Here is a 5693-nt window from a genome sequence, read left to right as displayed (position 1 = left end):
CTTCAAGGGGTATAATACTAAGCACGCGTGGACTCACAAAACATGCTTATGGGATCTGCCTTACTTCAAAGACCTCCTTTGCCCACACAACATCGACGTGATGCACACTGAGAAGAATATCGCCGAGGCACTTTTTGGTACATTGTTCGGCATAGATGGGAAGTCAAAGGATAATACTAAGGCTAGAGTCGATCTGGAGGCGCTATGTGATAGGCCGTTACAAAACATGAAAGAACCGAAAGGAAAGCAGATCTGGATGAAGCCAAAGGCATGGTTCAATCTTGGAAGGCCAGCTATGAGGGAAATTCTCTTGTGGGTGCAACAGCAGTTGATGTTCCCCGATGGGTATGCAGCGAATCTAAAGAGGGGAGCGAATCTTGATAAACTGAAGATATTTGGTCTCAAGAGTCATGATTGGCACATATGGATTGAGCGGGTAATGCCGGTGATGTTGCGTGGCTTCATCCCTGAGGATGAATGGCTAGTACTGGCAGAACTCAGCTATTTCTTCCGTGTTCTTTGTGCGAAAGAACTATCGCCTGGCGTGCTAGAAGAAATGGAAGAGTTGGCGCCGGAGTTGATTTGCAAGTTAGAGAAGATCTTTCCACCAGGCTTCTTTAATCCAATGCAGCATTTGATTTTGCATCTCCCGACCGAGGCAAGATTGGGGGGGGGGGGGCTCGTGAAAAATCGTTGGTGCTACCCAACTGAGAGGATGCAGAAGACGCTTCGAGAAAAATGTAAAAATAAACGTAGAATTGAAGCATCGATGGCTGAGGCATTCATCACAGAGGAGGTGGCAAACTTCGTAACAGTGCACTACGAAGCCAAAAATCGTCATTTGCATAATCCGAAGCCTCGGTACAATGCTAACGAGCCTAAAAAGGGTGGATCCGACCTCAGCCTATTCAAAGGGAATCTCGCACCAGATAGTGTTTCACATCCAGTATCTTTGGATAACGAAGAATGGCGGACCATTTCGTTGTATATCTTCAACAACCTGATAGAAGTGCGGCCGTACATCGAGTAAGTTCTCGGTACATTGTTTCGCAACTTCTATTTCCTTTGAACTACTCTTATTCCTGGATATGTCATACAGTCGATACGTCACCATATTCTCGTATGGAGCGGAGATCCAAAAGGATTCCGTCGAAGAGTATGAGCTTCTCGCAAAGCAAGGAGGTGGCTATCCCGGTTTCATCTCTTGGTTCAAACAAACAGTAATTTCTATTAGACAATTTCATTTCATTCGCTAATTTGTGCATAATGCAACAATCCTTTCATATTAAACTTGTAGGCTAATTCAGAGTCTATGGACGCCGAATTGAGACAAGTCGCTAATGGTTTTGACTATAAGGTCCGTTCATTTGACAAGTATGACATCAACGGGTATCGCTTTCGTACCTATGGCAAAGAGCTATCTATGGCCGACCGAAAGTCTACAAATTGTTGTGTATCTGCTATTGGCGAAGGAGGTACCGAGTATTATGGGAGAGTTGAAGCAATTTATGAACTTCTGTTCTATGGTGAAAACCCACCGAATGTCGTAGTCTTCAAATGTTATTGGTTTCAGCCGAAGGAGACTAGAAGGACTCATGAACATATAGGGCTAGTTGAAATCAACCAAAGCACTCATTTAGATGTTCCTGATGTCTATATTATGGCTCAACAGGCGACCCAAGTATTCTATCTACCGTGGGCCTGCCAAACTAATCCAAATCTGAAAGGTTGGGATGTCGTTTATGAAGTGCCGCCACGTGCTAGACTTTCTCCCCCAAAGGAAGAGGATTATGAACCTCACATTAACCCAAACACATATGAAGGAGAATTCTTCCAAGAGACACGTCTTTCCAAAAAGCGTTTCAAGAACCGCTATACTTCACCCCAAAACATTGAAGTAGACAGCGACAATGAATCTGACATCACCCCAGAGGAGGAACAAGAAGAGCCGGAACAAGAAGAGGTTACTGCTGCGGATGACCTGTCAATGCTTGACCAATTACGTCAAGGTGGCCTTGCAGATGTTGATGCCAATGAACCCTATGAGCCCATCATTGATTATAGTGATGATGATGATTATGCATTTATTGATGATACTGATCGAGATTATTAGTAGTGTCAGGTATTCAATTTTTTTATGTTGTACTTGATGATGATACACTTAAGTGATATACACATTATTATTCATGTCGGTACTTTTTTTATGTTGTACTAATTTCGTTTATTCTTTGTCATGGCAGGTGTTGAAAGATGGTGGGCGCTGGTCGGGAGCGCGCCGAGGCCCCTTCTTCGTCGGCGCGTGGTGCGAGGTCTTCCATTCCACATGCACCTCTCCGCCGAGCGTTGCTGGATAGTATGGCGACACCGCCAGGCCCTTCTTCATCGACCGCGGTGCCCAGCAGGGGACGAGGTAAGAAGAAGAGAGGAGTTGGAGCACGTGGTCGCGGGAGAGGACGTACGGTGACTGCTAGGGCGCCTTCCTCGCCGCCACCCCCAGCTGTTTCACCCGAGCACGTGACTGCTAGGGTGGACTCGTCTGAGGAGGAGGCTGCACAGACTCCGGTCCACGAGCCTCCGGTCCACGAGTCTTCGGCCCACGAGCCTCGGGTCGACGGGCCTTCGGCCCACGAGACCCCGGAGGAGCACACGTCTGGATGGGGTACCTGGTCGGGTCAGCCTGAGCATGGCGGGGAGCCGAGTGGCCATGCTGATGATGGCGGGGAGCCGACTAATGAGGAGGGGGAGGAGGGGGCAACGTCTACCAGCGTGGTGCTACACGGCTCCCGTCCGTGCCGGTGACCCGCGAGCAGAGGTGGTTGATTTTCCCTGATGGGGAGAGGTACGTAAGTGCATTTAATATTTTTGTACCTTCTGCATTCATGTTTCTTCAAATAACTAATGCGTTGGCCTTGTCATGCTGCAGGGGTTGGGACCACCATCATAGTGTCCACCGGCCCAACTCCGTCCTTGGAGTTCTTTGCCGGCAAAACTTCCCGGGGTTTGTCATGTTGCCTGGTGAGGGTCGGCTTCCAGAGCTTGGATTGAGCTGGGAGCACTACGTGGCTGCCCCGGCCCCGCCGGATGAGATTATCGACGGTGTCGTGTGCGACACGAGGGCAGACATGGTGATCAGAAAGTTCTGGGTAATTTCTCCTTTACACATTTAAAAATCTTCAACTAGCTAGTTATTAATTGTACTAATCAATATTGTCTCATTTTATTGCAGACATTCTACAGGTGTGAGGAGGGATACGAGGAGGACGCGGCACATGTTATCGAGAACGTCTGCAAGCGCCTACTCCAGAACTTACGGCATGAGGCTCGGGTGCAGGCTGTTCGAGACTACTACGCCTTGCGTGGTATCAAGAAGACCAAGCCGGCGTGCCGCGATAAGTTCCTGAGTAAGGAGCAATACATGAAGGTAATTCTTAAGGCCTTCTCTACTTAAGTTCCTTCATTTAGTAATTCTTAGCCGTAGTGCTCAAGTTTCTATTTGCTAACTTAGGCGCCTCCGAGATGGTGTGCGGATCGGATGGATTGTTGGGAGGTGTTGGTCGATGAGTGGTGCTCAAAACAATGGCTAGCCCTCCACAACGAGGCCAAGGACAAACGTGCCCAAATGGAAGGTGTGCCACACCATCAAGGCAGCTCCAACTTATATCAGTTCGGGCGCAACTGGGTATGTGGTTTGCTTCATGATTCATGCAATTCATTCATCATGCTAGCTTGAGCCCTTTAATTACTAATTTCATTGTTTCTCTCTTTCAGGCACGCTACAATAAGGCGGATAAGGTGCCAGAGGTGTACGACCTGTATGCCATGGCCCACACTGCCTCTTTCAAGAAAGTCAAGGCTTTCTCTCAGTCTGACCTCGATGATGCAAACAACTTCACCAACATCTCCTCCCACAACAAGCTCGTGAGATATAGAGATGAGGGGAAGGCGAGGAAAGGGGAGGACTTTAACCCGAGCCAGGGTCCCATTGATCCAGAGCTGGTGATGATATCTGGTGGCGGGAGGTCCCATGGCTCCATAGCCATTGGAGATGGACTTATCCGTTGTCCTAGAACTCTCCCGGAGATCAAGGCGCGCCAGTCGAGCTCCGCTCCTGAGATAAGGCCTCGTGAACGGCCAGTGCAACTCGCCATCAAGGTTAGTGATACATACTCAGTTATCTTTCTCCATTACATTGTATGCGCTTCCATCAATGATTACAAATGGTCATGTGAGTGGTGTTGCAGGCTGCTATACAGAGTGAGAGAGATAGAACGGAGAAACTTCTGGCGAAGGCGGCGGAGAGGCAGCGGGAGTTGGAGGAGAGGACGACAAAGATGATGGAGGAGGAGAGGGCACGGAATGACATGCAGGCAAGGGCCATGTACGAGCTCCTTGTGGTAAGTTTCTTCTACAGATTAGCCAAAACATTCATGTAGTGTTTGTCTCGTTACTAACTAGTATGACTGAGTCGTCAAAACCAAATGTGCAGTCTGTGTGCGAGAAGACAGGTCAGACCGCTCCGCCGATGCCAGTGATTGCTCCTGGGACCACGGTGAGTTTTATTTGAATGGACATTACTTGCTAGTCTTAACATTTGAGTGTCATCATGCTAACAAGACATTGGAAATGATCTTTGGTGCAGCGTAACTCCAGACAAGCATCGCACGATCCTTCTCCAGCTACCGACACGAGCCACCCTGCTCCTACACCTCCTGGATCTTGGTAGGTTTATCTAGTGTTTTGCTTAACACATGCATAAAGACCTAGACTTAGCTTTATTTCGTCCAATGCTTACCATAATGACCTAGACTTAGCTTCTTCTCCTCCAAAATGACTTAATAAGCTTACTGACCTCCAAAACCATCCATTTTACCTAAGTTAGCTCTAAAACGATCTGTACTTAGCTTACTTATGTCAAAAATTGCATAATTATCTTAGTTAGCTCATAGACGATCCATTTTACCTAAGTTAGCTCTAAAATGACCCATTTTACCTAGGTTAGCTTATAAATGATCCAGTTCATCCAAGTTAGCTCAAAAATGACCCATTTTACGTAGATTAGCTCCTAAATGATCCATTTTACCTACGTTAGATTTAAAATGACCCATTTCACCTAGGTTAACTCCAAAATGACCCATCTTACCTAGGTTATCTCATAAACGATCCATTGCAACTAATTTAGCTCATAAACAATCCATTTCACCAAGTTAGCTAAAAAACGATCCATTTCACCTAAATTAGCTCTTAAATGATCCATTTCACCTAAGTTAGCTCAAAAAGATCCATTTCAACTAAATTAGCTCATAAATGATCCATTTCACCTAAGTTAGCTCAAAAACGATCCATTTCAACTAAGTTAGCTCATAAATGATCCATTTCACCTAAGTTAGCTAAAAAAAGATCCATTTCACCTTAGTTACCTAAAAAATGATCCATTTGACCTTAGTTAGCTCATAAACGACCCATTTCAACTAAGTTAGCTCATAAATGATCCATTTCACCTTAGCTAGCTCATAAACGACCAATTTCAGCTTAGTTAGCTCATATATGATCCATTTCACGTAAGTTAGCTCATAAATGACATACTCTTCTTGTTCTAGTCTTCTTCTTGTTCTACTCTTCTTGTTCTAGTCTTCTTCTTGTTCTACTCTTCTTCTTGTTCTACTCTTCTTGTTCTAACTTTCTTATTTTTCATT

The 5693-nt window shown here is 46.0% G+C and overlaps 1 long non-coding RNA gene across 1 annotated transcript; it reads left to right on the top strand.

Moving 5' to 3' along the window:
* The first annotated feature begins 4069 nt into the window (after positions 1-4069).
* Positions 4070-4693, top strand: LOC147964306 (uncharacterized). The gene is made up of 4 exons (XR_015607722.1): positions 4070-4152; positions 4242-4394; positions 4487-4549; positions 4640-4693. It is a non-coding gene; the product is annotated as an uncharacterized LOC147964306 (long non-coding RNA).
* The last annotated feature ends 1000 nt before the right edge of the window (positions 4694-5693 follow it).

This window comes from Triticum urartu, chromosome 6A, assembly GCF_056163025.1.
Source record: "Triticum urartu cultivar PI428250 chromosome 6A, HENAU_Tu73, whole genome shotgun sequence".
NCBI classification, from domain to species: domain Eukaryota; kingdom Viridiplantae; phylum Streptophyta; class Magnoliopsida; order Poales; family Poaceae; genus Triticum; species Triticum urartu.
The sequence above is the reverse complement of the archived record's forward strand: the minus strand, read 5'-3'. Positions and strand labels throughout refer to the sequence as shown.